Source organism: Xenopus laevis, chromosome 2S, assembly GCF_017654675.1.
Source record: "Xenopus laevis strain J_2021 chromosome 2S, Xenopus_laevis_v10.1, whole genome shotgun sequence".
Taxonomy (NCBI): domain Eukaryota; kingdom Metazoa; phylum Chordata; class Amphibia; order Anura; family Pipidae; genus Xenopus; species Xenopus laevis.
Genome location: NC_054374.1, coordinates 153097888 through 153120829, shown reverse-complemented (window position 1 = coordinate 153120829; position 22942 = coordinate 153097888). Strand labels below are relative to the sequence as shown.

At 39.1% G+C, this 22942-nt stretch overlaps 1 protein-coding gene across 1 annotated transcript in view; it reads right to left on the bottom strand.

Moving 5' to 3' along the window:
* The window catches only part of ddx10.S (DEAD-box helicase 10 S homeolog), a 143763-nt gene that overhangs the window by 70221 nt on the left and 50600 nt on the right, over positions 1-22942 (bottom strand). The gene's annotated exons all lie outside the window — the stretch shown is intronic.

Sequence of the window (22942 nt, the reverse complement as noted above, 5' to 3'; positions counted from 1 at the left end):
ATTTATTGTCTTGCTGTACAGTGCTTTGACCTCAAGGAGCGCTATACAATAGTCATAACTCCTCACACTTCCTGCTGACCTGATCATTCAGGCTGTCATCCATAATTAACAGATCAAAATAAATATGCTGTGTATGGGCCCTCACTATGACTGCACTAACACTAATTGGGACTTTGGACTTCAACCTAACTACAAACTTAGCAACAGGGGCCTTCCACTCCATTATGTACTCTTCCCACCATCTAAAGCTCCGGACACAAATCTAACTTGTTCACTTTGGATGTACTAAAAGAGTGAACTCACCATCACCCAATTCCTCTAGAGAAAATCACCAGGCACATCTAGTAGGGCTTACCCCACGAAACCCCTATCTAGGAAACATAAGCCATACAAGAAGGATCTTAGCCCTCTACTCACTATGACTATAAAGCTTTTCATTCATCCAGGTCATGGTATATCTAGTATAAGTCATTCTAAAACAACTGGACTTGCTGAGCAATCATTGAAGACGTTTCACTACTCATCTGAGCAGCTTCTTCAGTCTACTCACTAGTTGTATTTATAGGATGTCTCTTTTACCTCCCTACATTAGTGGTATGTATGCTCCCTAAATCCAGCTCACCACAGAAGTAGAAAGCAAGTACATGTCATTTACATCAATTTCCTTATCTCTGTCCAAGAACTTAAACTATATATCCCAACCCACCCTTCTCCTATCTCTGGTAGATCTGTATTGGGATTCCTGAACGTGACGGTTCATGATTCTGCTGAACTATTTATTTTCCAAATCTCTGATGACGGCAGGTCTTGAATTGCTGATGTGCCGTTTCATCAAGCTCGGCAGCAGCTTCCAAAAAAGTCCCAAATGAGTGAATTATGTACTGAATATTACATGATATTTGTGGTTGTGTACAGCAGGATTGTCCTTCTGCTGAATAAAAAGACATCATGTAGAACAAAGCAAAAGGAACTGGGGAGGAGGTTTTTTTTTCATTAGCTATAGAGGAAGCAGACCACACAGTCCGGGGCCCCTCTGTTCCCCGCGCCCCCCTGCGGCTGCGGGGTCTCCTTCCTCTATAGTTACGCCACTGTTTTCCATATTTGTGCTAAATCTGCCCCACATGTGATATTTTGGTATCCAGGCATGGAGGGAAAAGGTTTGGATGCTGCTGCTCAAAGCCCTACCCAAACTTCAATATAGTTGGCTCCTCCCAAGAGCACGCTTAGGGTCAAATCTAAAAGTTGAGTAAACCCCCTTTTTTACCATGAGAGAAATAACCCAGGGCTTGCGCCAACCATACTTTTTGCCTATTTTAAGTCACACACAAAAAAAAATCTATAATTTTTCTTATTTCTTCATCTAACAGCGCAAACAGCAAAAAAGACATTCTTTATTGACTGGTCCGTGTGAAGAAGATAATTTGATTCCCAGTGCAGAGATAAACAGAAGCCAATTACTCACAGGGATTATCTGTAAACTGGGAATCTATTTATCTGCATCGCAACGACCAAACATGGAGGAGCTTCAGTTTCCATTATTCACGAATTTTCCTGTCCCCAAGAGCCTAAACATATCCCCTTGCAACTAAAGGTGCATAACCAAAAAATGTTGTATATTAAATTTAAAGGATGAGCCCTCCCCTTTGGGACCAAATGTGTCCTTTGTACTTGTATAGCATGGTACAGGTATTATTTATTTATTTATATATTTATATATTTATATATATATATATATATATATATATATATATATATATATATATATATATATATATATATATATATATATATATATATATATATATATATATATATATATATATATATATATATATATATATATATATAAAATTTATCTTTCTTCCCAGAGTCTCTGCAGGCCGAGAATCTGCACCCCTGTTGTATGTCCGCTCCTGCTCTACATGCACCAGGCCTGGACTGGCAATCTGTGGGTTCTGGAAAATGCTAGAGGGGCTGCTGTAAGTTGCCATAGACAGTCACTGTTTATTGGGCTAGTGGAGGGCTGCTTGGGTCTCTGTGTACTTTGAATGCCAGGGCCTATTGTGAATCCCAGTCCAGACCCGACCTGCACCCGGAAGCCTTCTGTACAGGCAGACCCTGTGGATTTCTTTGCCAAAAGGCAAAATTTTGCATTTCATGCTGAAATCTGCCCTGACAGAGCAAAGGATTCTCCAGACTGTGGCATTTGTCTTCATCGTCTGGTCCTAGCCTTAAACAATTTGTTGTACAGCTTAGTAAAACTTCTTCTTACACAACCGTCCTATTTTTAGGGTAAACTTGACTCTTAAAAGGAAGTATCGGTATCATGATTCTCTAACTCAGAAGTATGAATTCCATTTTTTGCCTATTCGGTGTTCAATATAAAGATGCGCCTTTGCTTGCTTGTGTATGCATGGCTATGAACAGCTGAATGTGATTAAAATCAAAAAAGCGTGGCTTTGGCTGCATCATGAATGATAATCAGACGGGAGAGATGCTTTAAAGATCATTGCCCGCAGTCCTATCCAGCAGAACTTCCCCAAAAAGGTAGATGGTTCCACTGCAAAACCTAAGTTGCATCAAACCAAGTCAGTGGGAGCAATGGAGGATTTCCAGGAGCATCTAAAGGCATGGGTGCCCTATACAGGTTATGGACCTCTAACATGAAGGTGCCAATAGCCCCCTGCCACTTTATCCCACCCCTTATGCCATTGACATCACATGACTGGGTGGTGGACTTTACAAGGGGCTCATGGGAAAGTCTTCCAGCATGAGGACCAATAAGGAGAATCGGAAGGGTAAATGCATCCCTTTTTATCACACATATATCTAAGCTATACAGCAATACAGTAATGTCTGGCGTGAATTTTTCCAGAAGCTCTTTCATAGAAGGCTAGTTTTATATAGTATTTTATACAGATATGGGACTTGTTATCCAGAATGCTTAGGACCAGGGGTTTTCCAGACAATTTTGCTCTCCATACCTTATGTCTGCTAAAAATAGTTTTAAACATTAAATAAACACAATAGAATTGTTTTGCCACCAATAAGGATTAAAGGGGTTGTTCAACTTTGAGTTAACCTTTAGTGTGATGTAGAGAGTGATATTCTGAGACAAATTGCAATTGGTTTTCATTTTTTATTATTTAAGGTTTTTGAATCTGGTAGCAAGGGTCCACATTAACCTAGTAAATAGGCATTAATTTGAATAAGAGACTGGGCTATGAATAGGAGAGGACCTTAATACAAAGATGAGCAATAAAAAGTAGCAGTCATAATAAGTGTGTCGCCTTACTGAGCATTTGCTTTAAGATGGGGTGAGCGAAGCCCATCTGAAAGCTGGAAAGAAAAATGCAGATAATTATAAAACTCAACTTATAAATATCAAAAATAAATAATGGAAAAGTCATTTAGAATTGGCCATTCTATTACATACTAAAAGTTTACTTAAAGGTGAAGCACCCCTTAAGGAACAGTAACATCAAAAAATTAAAGTGTTTTAAAGTAATGAAAATTAACTTTTAACTGATTTGTTTCAGAAACACGACTATAATTCATAAAAACAAGCTGCTGTGCAGCAATGGGGGAAATTGAAAAAAGTCTGTATGGCACAGGTTAAATAGTGGATAACACCATTATGTTCTACAGAGCTTATCTACTGTGTAACCCAAGACTTTTCTCATTTGAACGGCTGCCTCCATGGCTAGCAGCAGGCCCGGACTGGCAATCTGTGGGTTCTGGCAAATGCCAGAAGGGCTCCTATAAGGTGCCATAGAAAGTCAGTATTTAGTGGGCTGGTGAGGGCTGATTGGGCCTCCGTGTACCTGAAATGCCAGGGCCTATTTTCATTCTCAGTCCGGACCTGGCTAGCAGCTTATTTATATAAACAATAGTAGTGTTTCTGAAGCAAACCAGTGCCAGGCAACACTATTAGACTTGGATTACTTTAAAACACCAATTTTTGGATGTTACTGTTCCTTTAATTATATCTTAGTTTGGATCAAGTACAAAGTACTGGTATCTTAATAAAGAGAAAAAGCGTATATATATATATATATTATTTGATTAAAATGGTGTTTATGGGAGACAGTCATAATACTGAGGTTTCTGGATAATGGGTTTCCGGATAATGGAACCTAATGATTCTTTAGGATAGGCAGACAATGCAAGTGAAAGGGGCTGAGGACACATCTTTCAATGCACCCAGTGATACATACAGTATAGTCTTTTATACCATTGCGTTCAATTGATAAAATTTATTAGCAGATCACAGCATTAACCTGAAACCAGAGAATGTTGAACTTGTGCTCGGGGTGATGTAAAAGCACGTTTGCCTTCACTAAACAATCTTCCCAATGATCCTGGAAGGACTGTTTATTGTTCCTGCCTGATACATACCTGCCCGTACACCGACTCTACTTCAGCTTTATGTGCTCCGTGTCGGAACAAGAAACGCTGAGGGGAGATTAAAACGAGGCAGCTGCACATATTCACCAAGTGGAACCAAGAGAACTAGGAACATACAGAATATGGGTCCTGTTATCCTGAATGCTCAGGACCTAGGGGTTACTGGAAAAGGGGTCTTTCTGTAATTTAGATCGCCTTAGCTTAAGCCTACTAGAAAATCATGTAAACCCAATAGGCTGGTTTTGCTTCCAATAAGGATTAATTTTATCTTAGTTTGGCGACCTCGCCAAATGAGCGGATTATATAGTGTATCGCCACCTACAAGTGTCCCCGTGTGCCATTGCACTTAAAGGGGTTGTTCACCTTCAAACAACTAGTTGTTTTCCGATAGATCACCAGAAATAACGACTTTTTCCAATTACTTTCTATTTTCTATGTGTCACCGTTTTTCTAATATTGAAGTGTAAAGTGTCTTTTTTTCCAACCTTCTAAAGCAGCTCTGGGAAGGGGGGGTCGCCGACCCTGTAAACTGTTCTAAATGGATACATTTAATTGATACATTTCTTATTTTTGTCCCTGCTGAGCAGAATCCCTGGGTTTCATTACAGGCAGCTGTTAGAATTGATACAATAACTGCCAATAGTCTAGAGATGCTGCTGAGAAATGCATCAACTAAATGTTGCAAAATTATAACTGTTCAGAGTCTGCACCTGAATTACTGAGCTGCCAGACACCTCAGAGTAGAGTCCTGTGTGGGTCCATTTTTTGGGACCCGTACCCGAACTGTACCCGCAACCTGCAACCCGGACCCGCAACCTGCATTCTTACCCGCAAGTACCTTATCTGCAACCCGCAGGAAGTGCTGTCATTGTAAACCGGAAGTGACATCATCAGAAGTAGACATGACCAGAAAAAAGGAGTAAATATCGCAACTGAGAAGACCTGCGGCCCGACCCGCAAACCCGCAGAACCGACCCGCGTCTTTACCCGCACCCGGAACTTCTACCCGCAACCCGCATGTTTTTGTGGGTACCCGACCCGCTGCAGGACTCTACCACAGTGATGATGCGTAGTGATGTGTGGGCCAACCTGATACCCGCAGGTTTACCTTTTGGAAGGTGAACAACCCCTTTAAGTTCTGTTTCTTCTAAAATATCATGGTTTAGCCTCAATATCCAATTCCTATAGAATATCTTGCCTTCGCTACTTGCTGTAGGGCCAGTATGAGCCGTTTCATGGGGAGACTAAATCTACATAAAGTGGGGAATTGGCTATGAACCCCCAGAATGAAGAAGAGGGATCTGCCATATGCAAAGAATCTACGAGCAGTATAATCTACCGTTTTATTTTAAAGTAAGAGTGGACATTCCAGTCCTAACTATTGGCAATTATCTAAAATGCAGCTTCTGAGCGGATACTGAACTACAGTTCCCTGCACTCCATTTTGCCGCAGTAAGTTGGAAGAAGGCTACTGTCTGGCAGACAACTATATTATAAGTACATGTATTTATAAGGGTTCAACATATTACTGCAGCACTGTACTAGAAGATAAGAACTAAGTATAGCTAAGATTTAGAGCAAATAGATAAAAGCTATTCTAAAAGTGTCTATAGAATGAAATAGAATTTGCAGGGGGATAACAATATTATAGAGAATATTGGCTCCAGGGAGAGCTTCTAGGCCTGGTCTACAGCAGCAACTCTCTCAATGATTCCTTAAAGAGATGCTGTCATGGGAAAACGTGTTTTTTTTTTTTTTTTTCAAAACACATCGGTTAATAGTGCTGCTCCAGCAGAATTCTGCACTGAAATCCATTTCTCAAAAGAGCAAACTTATTTTTTTCTTTTCAATTTTGAAATCTGACATGAGGCTAGACATATTGTCAATTTCCCAGCTGCCCCCAGTCATGTGACTTGTGCTCTGATAAACTTCAGTCACTCTTTACTGCTGTACTGCAAGTTGGAGTGATATCATCCCCTCCCTTCCCCCGCAGCAGCCTAACAACAGAACAATGGGAAGGTAGCCAGCTCCTTGGTAGATCTAAGAACAGCACTCAATAGTAAAAAGCCAAGTCCCATTGAGACACATTCAGTTACATTGAGTTGGAGAAACAACAGCCTGCCAGAAAGCAGTTCCAAACTAAAGTGTTGGCTCTTTCTGAAAGCACATGACCAGGCATAATGACCCGAGATGGCTGCCTACACACCAATATTATAAATTAAAAAAAATTCACTTGCTGGTTCAGAAATGAAATTGTATATTGTAGAGTGAATTAATTGCAGCGTAAACAGTGTAATTTAGAAATAAAAACGACACCATAAAAATCATGACAGAATCCCTTTAATGCTTCCAGGAAAAGACGGATCTGCTCAATGCTTGATGCAGCTCCACAGAATAAAACTAAACACAATAGCGCCATCTAGTGAATATACAGAGAATGACTCACTGGAGGAAATCAGTATGGCACCCTCTAATTAAAAAATAGTTAGCATTTGAATGAAGCAAACATCCTCCTCCTTGTAATGAACTAATATTCATTAAAGAGGAACTTCTGCTCATATAGCTTATAAAAATTATTGCAGGGAAACATTTGTACCTATAGCTTTAATGGTGTTCACTAGACTGGAGCTTCCACCTCTCACCTGCTGGGAACTGACATTTTTAATTCACCATGTAGAGGCTTTAGGTTTGGTCTCTGGACAAGAATAATGGTTCAAATAAACAGCAAAAACCTTACTTTGATCATCAGAGCTAGCAATCTAACATATGTTCAGAAATGCAAAAATGGAGCCAGCGCTGCAGTGCATATTAATAGTCCAGTTTAAAAGCATGACGGAAGCAAAATGAAACGTCTCTACGGAGCCGCAACAAAACAAAACTGCAAAGGACTCGATCATTAATTAAAGAGCTGGCGCACGGTTCTTTTCTTTTCCTTAATAAGTTTTTCAGTCTTAATTAATCCCATCACACTAGTATAGAGGCAGTTTAAAATGGGTGCTAAAATCATCTCTAATAAAGAAGGAGATAATGAATAACTGGAAAAGCAGACTGCAGACTCATGGAAAACCAGGCACACTTTCAGGCAATGGCAGACCTTTCATTTAGAAACCTCTAGATAGAGGGGACAAAGCTTTCTCCAAGCATGCACATTACAACACCCCTAATGTGCGTTTTTTGGCAGCCTGACAGCGCTGATTACAGATGGCTGCCGTTCACTTCAGTGGTTGGAAGCCCACCATTTTAGACAAGAGGTTTACCACTTATTATGACCCAACTAAGAGCTGCTCATTCAGCAATGTAGGTCAAACACATGGTTCTGTGAAGGGCAAAGAGCAGGAGGGATGGGGTGCACCAGTAGAGGAGATATCACAAGTCCCTACTAATCCAAATGGAACCATTGCACTTGCTACTTGACCACCTTTGTTATCTGCTACTACTGTAGTTGACAACAACCAGAATCTCACTTCTTGAAAAAGCATAAACAATGGTTCCCACCTTGACCCCATCTGACATGACTAGTGTCTACCATAGACAATGGTTCCCAACTAGACCCCATCTTCATGACTAGTGTCTACCATAGACAATAGATCTTCCTATTTAACAGGAACAGGAATTGAGCAGGCCGTCAGGGGTTACTTGCTTGTTGTAGGTTTCCTACAAGTACTGGAGCATCCAAAGACCAGAGTGCTAAAGACCATCATCTTAAGGTCCATAAACTTCATGGTCCAACATAAGCTCTGCAGTACACTGGGCAAAGTATGGTGGTACCCACCATTGGGTATTTTATGACCCAACATGTTGGCGGCCACTAGAGTGATACCAGTTGACTGGATTATGAGATGCACTATGATGGGTCCCATCCTACTTTTCTCAATTGCACTTCAGAGGCCCTGTTTGACCACAAAGTCTGTGGACCACTGCAAAACTTTGCTTTAAGTCTCTTCCTCGACAAGTATCTATAGGTTATTAACAGCCCTATAGGCTTTGGTCCAGTTTTCCAGATGATAACTGGTGCGGTGGAAAAAAATAAGAGGAGCACACCATAAGAAGTAAGGGTTTTTAGGGTTTTCACTGAAAACATTCCAAAAGAATATTAACATAATTTAGACTAACAACGTCAGCCAATTACATTACACTCATACAAAACCCATAATTACCCTCCCCCCAGTACACTGACCAAATGTCCTGATGGACAGCTTGAGAATGGGACAAAGTCTTATGAGGAGCCTTTGCCGTGGATTTCCAGGGGGAACAATGAAGAAGTAGAACTATATACATCCAGAATAATGTGTTGCTACTGGTGGCCCGAAGGAGTGAAATCTAATGCATTGAGCTTGATATATCTGGAAAACTCCCAGTCCCACGTAAGAACAAAGTCTAGCAACAAGGTTAAAACTCCTAGAAAACCTGGTAGGAGCACAATGGTACCCGAGCAATGCCCCAAGTAAGGGAACAAGGAAAGAGCTTTGTAGGCAACAAACAAACCAATTCAAGAATGACACTATTTATTCTGTCCTTACAATTTCTTTCTCTAGGTTAATGCCGAGACAGGTGCCATATGTCAACTACATTTACTTCTGATAGACACGGAACAGATGGAGCCTGACAGTTTATGGGTCTTCCATCAGCGCGCCATATGGGTGCCACGAAGTCGATCAATAAAACACATCGAAAATCATGATAACGACTTTTCCCTCTTTTATAAAACTTTGCATTTTTTGTAAGAACTAAACCATAAATAAAATCAAAAGTATTTGAGGGAACCTTAACCAGGTCACCAAAACCCCCCCAAAAAAAAGTCATCAAAAAGGTCCAGTTGTGACTTAATAAAACCAAAATATCTTAAAATGTTTATATTATAAACATTAGAAATAATATAACCAGCAAATTAACAAGGTTTGAGAATTTTAACTTATATTCCTAGTGGTTTTGTTTTTATTTATTTTCTTTAAAAAAGGGGATGGGTGCCAGGTTAATTGATTTAAAATATGAAGAACTGCTGCAAGAACTGCCTTCCTGCATTTAATTAAATACAAATAAACAACTGTGCTCTTCAGTCGTAACTATAGATTTTATTACAGATATGGGACCTGTTATCCAGAATACCCGGGGACTGGGGTTTTCTTGATAAGGGATTCTGTCTCTCATTTAGATCTCTATATCTCAAGTTTACTAAAATATTTAAACATTTAAACATTAAATAAACCCATTGGGATTGTTTGGCCACCAATAGGGATTAATTAGATCTTAGTTGGAATCAAGTACAACCTACTGTTTAATTATTACAGAGAAAAAGGAAATCATTTTAAAGGAGAAGGAAAGGTTAAATCTAAGTAAGCCTTATCAGAAAGGTCCATCTAAATATACCAGTAAACCCCCAAAGTGGTGCTGCTCTGAGTCCCCTGTCAAAAGAAATACAGCATTTCTTTCCTTCTATTGTGTACACATGGGCTTCTGTATCAGACTTCCTGCCTTCAGCTTAAACCTCATTGCCCTGGGCAAGAGCATGCTCAGTTTGCTCCTCTTCCCCCTCCCCCTCCCTTCTCTACTGTAATCTGAGCCCAGAGCAGGGAGAGACTCAGGCAGGAAGTGATGTCACATCATGTTAATACTGCAGCTCCTATCCTAAACAAACAGAGAGTTTCTAGAGCTTTTTACTCGGGTATGGTACAACATTCTACAGAATAAATATAGCATTCTAGCTTGCACTATTGCAGCTAATCTATTGGCAATAAAATGCCTCCGTAGCTTTCCTTCTCCTTTAAAACATTTAAGTAATTGATTAAAATGGAGTATATGGGAGACAGCCTTCTTAGCTTTTTGGGTTTCCGTTTATTGGATCCCATACCTGTATCTCAAAATATTTGCTCAACAGGAATTTGGTATTTCTGCATTTAATTTCTTGAAGAAAAGAAAGCAAACTACCCTATTTCTCTTACACTTTTTTCAATCAGAATATAAGAACATGGAATATGTATAGGAGAGGCCTGAATAGAAAGAGGAGTAATAAAAAAGCAGCAATAAACATGTAGCCTTACAGAGCATTTATTTTTAGATGGGGTCGGTGACCCCCATTTGAAAGCTGGAAAGAGCCAGAAGAAAAAGGCAAATAAACTACAAAAAATAATAAAAGGTAATCCTTTAATAAATGAAAGTGAGCTGTCTCACTTGCCTGTTATCTATAGATGCACATCTGGGCACTTTCAATCAATAAGGGCAGAGACTCACGTGAGATTCGGGGAGATTTAATCGCCCGGCGACAAATCTCCTCTTCTTTGGGCGACTAATCTCCCTGAACTGCCTTCCCGCCGGCTAGAATCTAAATGGCTTTCCGAAGACATCCTAAGTTTCCACGTCCTGCCGGCGATTTAGATTCTAGCTGGCAGGAAGGCAGCTTGGCGAGATTAGTCGTCCGAAGAAGAGGCGATTTGTCGCCAGGGTGACTAATCACCCCGAATCTCCACGTGTGTCTCTGCCTTAACAATACAAATAGTGACTGCCGATTGGGGGGTTATTATATATGAAAGACCATGTGGCTGTAGGGGGCTTCACTTTTTACACTTCATTTATTAAGATTTTATTCTCATCAGCAAATCTGGTGGATCTAATTTTCCCTAGCAACCAGGAATAGAGACTGGAAAAAGTACAGGAGGGGGAATTAAATATGACTATAACAATAAAACTGTAGCATCACAGAGCAAAAGAGTTTTGCCTGCTGGGGTCCTTGTTTCCATTTGAAAGCTGAAACAAGGAAGGCAAATAATTTAAAAACTCAAGAATAAATAATGAAGATCGATTGCAAAGTTGCTAGGAATAGTACATTCTATGAAATACTAAATGTTAATTGTGAAAAAAAGGTGACGCACCCCTTTTAGAGGTTATTGAGAGTAATGCGAATACAGAAACAGTGCTGAGTGGCCTTAAAGGGGGTGGTTCACCTTTGAGATAACTTTTAGTATGATGTAGAGAGTGATATTCTGAGACATTTTGTAAATGCTTTTCATTTTTAATTATTTAAGGTTTTTGAGTTATTTATCTTTTTATTCAGCAGCTCTTCAGTTTGTATTTTAAGCAATCTGGTAACTAGGGTCCAAATTACCCTAGCAACCATGCATTGATTTGAATAGGAGACTGGAATATGAATAGAAGAGGGGCTGAATAGACAGATGAATAATAAAAAGTAGCAATAACAGTACATTCGTAGACTTACTGAATAGTGATGGGCGAATTTATTCCCCAGGTGCAAATTTGTGACGAATTCCAGCGATTCGCCACCAGCGAATAAATTTGCGAAACCGCCGCCGTCTAAAAAAAGGATGGCGGCGTCCGTTTTTTTTTTTTGGACGCTGGCGCATTTTCACCAGTGCAGTTTTGTATATTTTTCACCGTTTCACGAATTTTGCGGGAAATTCGCAAATTTTTCAGTGAAGCAAACGCCCCAAATTCACCCATCACTATTACTGAACATTACTGCTTTGAAGAAGGGGTCGGCGACGCCCATATGAAGGCTGCAAAGAGTCAGAAGAATAACTATAAAACTTTAAAAACAAAATAGTGAAAAATGATTGAAAAGTTGCTTAGAATTTGACATTCTATAACATACTAAAAGTTAACTTAAAGGTGAACCACCCCTTTAATATCCATCACCACTTTAAAGGGATACTGTCATGAGAAAAAACATTTTTTTCAAAATGAATCAGTTAATAGTGCTGCTCCAGCAGAATTCTGCACTGAAATCCATTTCTCAAAAGAGCAAACAGATTTTTTTATATTCAATTTTGAAATCTGACATGGGGCTAGACATTTTGTCAATTTCCCAGCTGCCCCATGTCATGTGACTTGTGCTCTGATAAACTTCAATCACTCTTTACTGCTGTACTGCAAGTTAGAGTGATATCACCCCCTCCCTTTTCTCCCCCAGCAGCCAAACAAAAGAACAATGGGAAGGTAACCAGATAGCAGCTCCCTAACACAAGATAACAGCTGCCTGGTAGATCTAAGAACAACACTCAATAGTAAAAACCCATGTCCCACTGAGACACATTCAGTTACATTGAGAAGGAAAAACAGCAGCCTGCCAGAAAGCATTTCTCTCCTGAAGTGCAGGCACAAGTCACATAACCAGGGGCAGCTGGGAAATTGACAAAATGTCTAGCCCCATGTCAGATTTCAAAATTGAATATAAAAAAATCTGTTTGCTCTTTTGAAAAATGGATTTCAGTGCAGAATTCTGCTGGAGCAGCACTATTAACTGATTCATTTTGAGAAAAAATTTTTTTCCCATGACAGTATCCCTTTAAGGACCACATGACCTATTTTAGATCAATAATGTGACCTTGACTATAACCAACAAGCCACCCATGATCTACAGGTATGTAAATGGATTCTGCCTTCTTCCTCCAGATATTAAACTATATTTTAAATGAAAAGGCAGCTCCGGTCTGCTATTTGCACAGGAAAGTACTTGAATTTAGGAAGAAATATGTAACCTCAGCCTCTGAATTAGGAGTCAGAGACTTGGCAAAATGCCTTGTCCTTGGTCAGATAATATTTCATTGCTTTTTTTTTTATGATTAAACCTGTGTTTCTTATATTAATGTCCCTGGATAAAACAGCACAACGTGCTGAGCATTCTAATCCACTTATATCTATTAAACCTCCAACTTACAGAGGTACTCAGCTGCTGAAGGAAAGATTTTATACAGAGGTTCCTGGCTATTTAGACAGACAGGCAGACAGTGACACACATGCGCTGCACTCCATTGTTCTAGTGTCCTTGTCGTACTATTGTAGCTTTAATTAGACAATCCGCCAACTGCTTTTTGGGGAATCCTTTGGCTCAGTTGCTATTCTTATGATTCCAAATTATTATAAATTATAAAATGCACAAATTAGAGCTTTTAGTGCATGTAAGTGCTGGGACCCAGGAATATTGTTATTACATGTACGGGATCCTTTATCCAGAAACCCTTTATCCAGAAAAGCTCAATCTCCCATAGACTCAATTTTATCCAAATAATCCATATTTTAAAAAAATGATTTCCTTTTTCTCTGTAATAATAAAACAGTAGCTTGTACTTGATCCCAACTAAGATATAATTAATCCTTATTAGAAGCAAAACCAGCAGATTTGGTTTATTTAATGTTTGTTTAATGTACATGATTTTCTAGTAGACTTAAGGTGTGAAGATCCAAATTTTGGAAAGATCCCTTATCTGGAAAACCCCAGGTCCCGAGCATTTTGGATAACAGATACTATAACTGTATTAGGAATCATATCTCTATAGACATGAACCTACTGTGAGAACAAGAAACAATAGTATCTGGTGCATTGGCACATGGAGAAATGGGTAATATCAATGCCCTGTAAAATAAAAAAATTAAAAAAAAAGTCTCCTTTTGGAAAAAAATATTAAAAACAAGCATGGTCCCGACTGACCCACTGAGGTACTGAGAAAAATCCTAAATAGTCCTGGGCTATCCTTCCTGATCCGATATACGTACGCCCCACTTCCTAGTGCCCCTACGGACGCTCTTTTGTGCACCTCTCCTACAGTCATAGGCAGAGCCATCTCAGACTGGGGAGCCTTTTCTTTATGCACTGGGGATCACTAAACAGGGGTGCCCCAGTGTGACAATGAGAATAAAGCAACAAGGCAACAAAAACTCATGTATCAGGCAAACTTGCAGAGTAGGAGGGCCCTGTATATAATAGCTATGCCTTCGGGTTATTTTTCTGTTCCAAATATTCCAGGATCCCAAGTGGTGCCGGTGTGCAGCATTACTTGTATCCTACAGAGATCTATAGAACAGGCATCTTCACTCGGTATCAGGGAGAGGATATTAAAGGGCAAAGTACAGTAAAATCATTCTATAAAAGGCCACACTTGCACATCTCTGCTTTAGTCTCAAACTTATAAGATGTTTTTTTTTCCCTTTATAAATAAAGCAATGGTCCCCACATTTGCAAACAATCCCTTTGTGGATAACACACCAAAAAAAATGTATTTTTATTTACAGGTATGGGATCCGTCACCTGGAAACCCTTTATCAAGAAAGCTCTGAATTATGGAAAGGCCATCTCCCATAGGCTCCATTTCTATCCAAATAACCCAATTTTTTAAAAATCATTTAATAAACTGTAATAATAAAACGGTACTTTGTACTTGATCTAAACTAAGATATAATTAATCCTTATTGGAAGCAAAACCAGCTTATTGGGTTTAACGTTTACATGATTTTCTAGTAGACTTAAGGTTTGACAATCCAAATTACGGAAAGATCCATTATCCTGAAAGTCCCAAGTCCACAGCACAGCTCAGGACCTTCTCCAGCATTTATCTGACTGGTTTATGGTGTGACTGGCGTATAATGCAATTTCCCAACTAAGTTAGATCGGACTTAATAAGGCAAACACAACTTCCAAATGGAAAATCAGATCATCGGATATTGAAATTTAATCTGATTTGATTCTCAGGCCACGCCAACAAAATAAGCAGGGAAAGGAATCTTGGTCCGGGCACTTAGATCGGGAAACTGTCGCATTCCACAATTCACAGCTGTCTGAAAAAGGCCCGGCCACTCAATTAAACATATACAGGTATGGGATTTGTTATCCGGAAACACGTTATCCAGAAAGCTCAGAATTACAGAAAGGCCCTCTCCCTTAGACTTAAAAATTATTTCCTTTTCTATGTAATAAAAAGGAGTACATTGTACTTGACCCAAACTAATATCTAATTTATCCTTACTGGAAGCAAAACCAGTCTATTGGGTTTATTTAATGTTTACTTGATTTTCTAGCAAACTTAACTTATGAAAATCCAAATCACTGAAAGATTCATTATCCGAAAAACCTCTGGTCCCGAGCATTCTGGATAACCAGTCCCATACCTGTAGTATGTATTTCTGCAACATTTTGGTGGGGGAATGGTTTTCTTAAATCCTCCTTTCTCTCACACAGCAGCAGTTCTGCCTCACTTTTCGGTTGAGATTCTTTTGCAAACTCTTTTTACCCATTGATTATATCTAGGGATGCACCGAATCCACTTTTTTGGATTCGGCCGAACCCCCGAATCTTTCATGAAAGATTTGGCCGAATACCGAACCGAATCGAACCCTAATTTGCATATGCAAATTAGGGGCGGGAAGGGGAAAACATTTTTTACTTCCTTGTTCTCTGACAAAAAGTCACGCAATTTCCCTCCCCACCCCTAATTTGCATATGCAAATTAGGATTCGGATTCGGTTCGGCCGAATCCTGCTGAAAAAGGCCGAATCCCGAACCGAATCCTGGATTCGGTGCATCCCTAATTATATCACTGCAGGACTTTTAAGCACAGGGCCTCAAATAGGACAGGGGCATGTTGAATGGAGTTCTTAAACATATGTGATTCTGTCTAGTCTGGACAAGTCACTTCTTAACTTTGTGCCTCAGCCACCAAATTTTAAACTGTACACAATTTAGGGAAGGACTCTGTCTCTGCAAATGTCTCTGGCTTTAAGCGTCTCCGGCTGAAAACGTCTCTGCTGCAAGACTGCAATGTGCAGTTAGAATAATATATATAATCAGAAATGTCACATTGATAATCCATTGGAAACTTTTCTCCATGAAAAATGGAGCAATTTCCCATAACATTCACTGTACACACACACACACACACTTTCTTCAGCCTGGTGCAGAAATGGGGGGTTGGATAGACACCCCTTCAATACAATGGGGAAACACAAATGCAGGGATCTTTACCACTTGAATTGTTTCAGTGTGGCAGTTGTTTTTCCAATGACTCACACACTAAACAACACAAAGGACTAAAATTGTAACCGATCTCCAAAAATATTATGTGACAACATAAAGGGGATATTGGGGAATTATGAGGGGTGTGGTCTGATGGCCAACTGAGTAAGATTTCCAAGAAAATCACTGGCACTCATGGCCGATTCAATCAGGGAAAAACCCTTGCGTGTTTATGTGCAGTTGTCAATGTTTTGGGGTAGTACCCCTTTGTCAAGCAATGTTCTCTCTACAGCTTTTACATATAGGGCAGTACATTATATTAATAATGGCTCGTCACTTCTTTATACTAGCCGTAGAGCCTTTCTTATAGCAAATGCATCTCATCCAGACAAATCAGAGTTCGAAATAAGAGAAAACCACAGCAGCACATGTGGACAAATCTTCTATTTTTTCTGTTAAACTCCTTAATTTGGGTTCCTCATCTAAACACCCTCTTTAAACAAAATGGTAAAATTATTTACTTTAAAATCCATAGCCTTGAATGAGTCATTACCACAACCCTCAAAAGATTTATATGAATAAATGGGCACCTAAAAAATTTTGCATTTACTAGTAGCCAGATCCCTAGCAGGCCTAGATCAGCTACACACCACAAAGTCGGAAAGTACTCTTTCAGAATTTTGATACCGCCAGCTTACAAATTGTTTACAAGTACTCAGGGGGCAATGCCCACCTCAGAAGAGACCTCTCTCCCTTAGAATGTTCTCTACACCAGCAATTTACCCCTTAAGCAATGTTCCCTCTAATTCATTCTCGGTAATGTGTGCAAAAAATTCTTTGAGAGCGCCACAATATGTCGTTTGCTGACCTCAAAACTTTTGTCTGTGTGCAGAAGCATATACGGAACTTTGCCATGAAGTATAGCATGTTGACTTTATAAGGTCAGTAAGAAACTACCCTTTATCAAATATTGGGAGAAAGAATTGAATGTGTATCTCTTTGAAGGCAAATATAAGTAAGGAACAGCCAATTTGAAATAAAGCTCAACTACAAATGGTCCTATACAAATGTATCAGATGCTAATAGTATATGCTGGATATGTAACACTTTTAATATAGAAGTGGGTTTAGGGGCATAATTTAGCAGAGCAGTGACTGAAAGGACAGGTGGGGAAGCCGAAATATTATAATTCCCAGTATTACTAGTGATACTAGTCAGGCCAGTGAAGGTAATCCTACGGAGGACACAAGCTACTCTTGAGGCAAAGGGTGACACTCACTCCTATGAACTACTTGATATTTATATCTCGTTGGGTATTTCATTTGATCGCTGTGAATGTGTGTCTTTTTATACAATTTATATGAAACGTTCAGTGAACCCAAATAATCCTTTTTTTTTTAATATACTTTACATTTTCCATTTATTAAAAAAAAATGTAATATCTGGTATATGAAAGGTTTATTACTTTAAAGATGTTTTACTGAAGCTAAAAACACTGCTAGCAATTAATATTTCTTATCCAATAAAAAGCAAACAAAATGTATTTAAGGAGTTTTCAATAAGCCATTCGGCATTACCGAAACCATCAGTCCCCGGTGGCCAGCACAATCGGCTTATAGTAACATTACTAAACCTGGAGTCGTGACAGCAATAGATCTCTACGACGTGCAAGTTAATACTTCTTGATGACATTCTGTGAATGATAAATTCGTTCTATCTACCTGTGAGAAATGCAACTCCGGTGCAGTCCCAGGATGGCCCTTCTCCAGTCTACAGGCCCACGTTTGATTGAGAATTCCGCTCTTCTAACTCAGGCCGGAGAGAGCAGGTTATTGATCATCTCTTCTACCTACTGTCATTAAAGTGCACGATTCATGAATACTTTTTTTATAAGAGGCAAGAAAGTGTTTGCTGTGCTATTAATTGTGTTGTCTTGGCTTACCGGCAAGCGTTTCTATGTGCCATGAATTTCTTACTAGCAAAATAAATGCTATTAACATTGGGCTTTGTTTAAATAAAGCATAACAGTTTGAAACTTCAAATATCTCTGACCGAACAGCCTTAAAGTAACGTTGTCAGCTCTGACCGGCAGGATGATGAATTTCTATTTGGCAGAGAAGTCATCAATATTTCATTACGCTTCTAATATCTGGACCAAGTATCCCGAAAATCCATTGACATAATGGGATTTAAATGACATTTTAATTTTGACAACATTTTCATCGTGACGCTGACACCCTTCCGAATCTGAAGCACTGCAAACAGGCAATTCCAGCATCAAAAGAAACCAGTGAAGTGAACTGAAGTTGTTGTTGGTCCTTGGAGGAGAATGTACTAAAAGGTGTAAGTGGAACAAAATGTTCCAAAAAAAATTAAGAAAGCAATTTGGCTGCAATCATATATAGGCAGGAAATAATCAAAAAGTATTTGACACAAAATAGGAATGTTTCCAGGTCATTACATTATATAATATATTGGCACATACTTATGTTTCAAACTTCTATGTCTCTGTTGTGTTGATTGGCCATTACATGATCAAGATTAGTAGTTTGTTGCTTGTTCAAACGCTCAACACACAAACCAAACGAGTGTTTTGGATTCTGTTTAGCTGGACATCAAGAAGTTGTCCAAATCCATAAAAACAATGTGCTGGAACTCCAAATCTGGCATTTGGAGAATCTCTGCTTCATACAGTTGATGAGAAGATAAGAAACATATGAACAGTAGTCTGTTTCCGAGCTAGGAGCAAGTAAACTACATATTCTTTGATGCAAGTTGAACACAACAAAAGCAGCAATTCGGGGATGTGGGCACCTCTGGCAAATGGTGACACCAAAATCTAAACAACGTATGTCTAAAGTAGGCACCAAGCAGGCACAGACTGTAAGCCCAACGGGGCAGGGACCTCCTTCCCAATGTGTCTCTTTTCAAATAGCACTGTGTCCTTATATGCTGTACTATTGTATTTATTGTGTACTTTTATATATTGTGCAGCTATGGGATTTGTTATCCAGAATGCTCGGAACCTAGGGCTTTCTGCATAACCAATCTTTATACCTTAAATTTACTAGAAAATCCTATAAACATATAATAAACCCAATAGGTGGGTTCTGCTTCCAGTAATAAAAATATCTTGTTTTATTATTACATAGAAAAAGGATATCCTCTTTAAAAATTTTGATTATTTGGATAAATTGGAGTCTAAAAGAGACTGCCTTTCCATAATTAAAAGCTTTCCGGAAAACGGTTCCCATACACATATAGGACAAGAAAAGATTGAAGACAATAATCGTACCAGGGACAGGTGTACCGGACGTAAAGGATTTTAGTAAAGGAAACCTCAACAATGAAGTTGCTACTTTTACAAACTGTATTTCTGAAAATAAAGCTAGCAATCTGGCAGAGAGCAAGGGGGTTTCAATTCAATTCAATGATGGTGTTTTTTTTTTGTTTTTTTTTTATAAAAAGGGGGTGGGTTTCCTTGTCCTTTAAAAAAATGCAGAATATATAATAAGTAGCACAACATAATTATGTTTAATAATTGTCAACATTCCTTTGGTCTCCCATGATCACCTGCCAAAAATCTTCGCCAATCAGTGATAATCAAGAAAACATTTCAATGTAAAGTAATGGTCTGCATATTCAGATTCCTGGAGGTCCAACTGGCTGTTGAACATAAAAGAAAATCTAGGGACCACATGCAGCGAGGTTTCCATTTTTTTCTTCTGTAGTTACTGTTTTTTTCCTGCACACAGACCTGGACCTTCAAGTTGTGCACAACCCCTAGTCCCATCATCTGCCAACAATATGATTTGTGGTTATACAAAAGCTCAGGATATAGTTTGTGCAACCCCAAGATCTTAAAACATGCAAATATTATATCATTAAAGGGATACTGTCATGGGAAAAAAAAAATTTTCAAAATGAATCAGTTAATAGTGCTGCTCCAGCAGAATTCTGCACTGAAATCCATTTCTCAAAAGAGCAAACAGATTTTTTTATATTCAATTTTGAAATCTGACATGGGGCTAGACATTTTGTCAATTTCCCAGCTGCCCCATGTCATGTGACTTGTGCTCTGATAAACTTCAATCACTCTTTACTGCTGTACTGCAAGTTGGAGTGATATCACCCCCTCCCTTTTCCCCCCCAGCAGCCAAACAAAAGAACAATGGGAAGGTAACCAGATAACAGCTCCCTAACACAAGATAACAGCTGCCTGGTAGATCTAAGAACAACACTCAATCGTAAAAACCCATGTCCCACTGAGACTCCTTCAGTTACATTGAGAAGGAGAAACAGCAGCCTGCCAAAAAGCATTACTCTCCTGAAGTGCAGGCACAAGTCACATGACATGGGGCAGCTGGGAAATTGACAAAATGTCTAGCCCCGTGTCAGATTTCAAAATTGAATATAAAAAAATCTGTTTGCTCTTTTGAGAAATGGATTTCAGTGCAGAATTCTGCTGGAGCAGCACTATTAACTGATTCATTTTGAAAAAAAATTTTTTTCCCATGACAGTATCCCTTTAAGGATGAATGATTTGGCACCTTCAAGCAATCTGTGAACTAGCTGTGAACCTCTGTGACCCTGTATGCATTTATCTAACATAACTATATCTCATTTTGTGTTTTTACAATATTTACCGTTTGAGCAGGTTCTCAAGCCAAAGTGACTGGGCTTCAGCACAGGAAAGACAAATAAAATATCAAGCTTATGTTAAATTAAGGCAGGACAACAAATGTAACCTATTCACTGGTTATGTTAATGAAAGATCAGAAAAGAGCTTGATCTCCGAGACTGGAGGCCTATTGGACATGCATGAATTGGAGAGTGCTCTCTCTCTCAAAAATATGGGGATGCCAGTCTGGCTAAATTTGACTACAGAGGTATGTTTACATACAGTACTTTGTTGTACTAGGATCTGTAAACCTTTGTGTTCAAAATATTCTAATTTTGAGTATGCCTGGTCTATCTAGGTGAGCATTGTAATGTTCTTGTCTATCTAGGTGCACATTCTAAAGGGGGCCATACATGCACAGATGTTATCATACTAAACTTTGTACGAAGTTTTGTATGATATGGTGGAAGACGGTGTGTATTATTGGCAAAAGATTTGGATACTGGTTGGCTTGTTGATTAGCCAAGAAAGAACATTTTGATCGGGCAGTCTTGAAAATTGGAAACGGGATACTGTTAAATCGACAGCTATAGGTGGAATTCTATTGTTTCTACCTGTATGTCTGACGATTCAGCTCTTAACGGTGGAATGAAAACAAATGAGCTTTCCTGCAACCAATGGTCACAGGAAAGTTCACTATTGTAACATGTATGGCCACCTTAATGCTCTGGTCTATCTAGGTGAACGTTCTAATCCTCTGGCCTATCTAGCGGAGAATTCTAATGCTCTGGCCTATCTAGCTGAGCGTTCTAATGCTCTGGCCTATGTAAGTGAGCGTTCTAATGCTCTGGCCTATGTAGATGAGCGTTCTAATGCTCTGGCCTATGTAGGTGAGCGTTCTAATCCTCTGGCCTATGTAGGTGAGCGTTCTAATCCTCTGGCCTATGTAGGTGAGCGTTCTAATCCTCTGGCCTATCTAGGTGAGCGTTCTAATCCTCTGGCCTATCTAGGTGAGCATTCTAATGCGCTGGCCTATCTAGGTGAGCATTCTAATGCTCTGGCCTATGTAGATGAGCGTTCTAATGCTCTGGCCTATGTAGATGAGCGTTCTAATGCTCTGGCCTATGTAGGTGAGCGTTCTAATGCTCTGGCCTATGTAGGTGAGCGTTCTAATGCTCTGGCCTATGTAGGTGAGCGTTCTAATGCTCTGGTCTATCTAGGTGCTCTGAATTATTAATGAGGGACTCCAAACATACACTGAAGTATATTCCAATAACCCTCCTCTTGCCTTCTACAGGAGTGTGTTTTTAAATAGTCCATTAACAGATCTATAGATAAAACCAATTACAAAAATCTACAGTGCTAGGAGATGGCTCGTCAAACCATCTAATGTTCTCAGTGGTTTCAGGATGGTCTGTCTTTGGAAATATCCTAATGTTTTAAATTGTAATGGGCAGGTTCTCTTGTACTAGAAGAAAGACTATTTGACTTTCTGCACCCTTAGATTTCTACATGGAACTTGCTGTAGAAATTGATTGATAGCATGGATCCACTCCATCATTGCAACTGCTGAGAAAATTCATTATAGTAATTTTACTGCAGAACAAGAGCAACAATGAAAACCTCAGCAAGGATGTATATCCCTCATTACAAGTTGCTGACAATATTAGAGGAATTACAGCAAACATGTACGCTTAGCAGATTTATCTTGACGTTACTTTCCTCAGTCTCTGTATTGCAAATCTTTTCCCTTACAAGAGACAACATTTTTGTTTACTGGCTGTCAATATATTCCTTATATACAGCAATGCTAAAGAACTTGCACTGAGCTGGACAAAACACTGAAATACGTATTGTCACATACTATATCAACACATTAAATATACAAAGCAGGTACGTAGAGTTTTTATTTCTGCGCAACGTACTGCTCTCAAACATCTCCACTAGTAAAAATACTTTAGGTTAAAGTAAAGCACTGCAAACTATTATACACAATAAATATCTACAAGTTTTATAAACAATAGTAAATATGGCAAAATGTGAAAGGTACAATTGCAATGAACCGTGTACTGTAACTGTGGATTTCTTTAATATATAAATGATTTTATGGTAGATTTAAGGTATGACGATCCAAACTACAGAAAGATCCATTATCCGGAAAACCCCAGGTCCCCTGC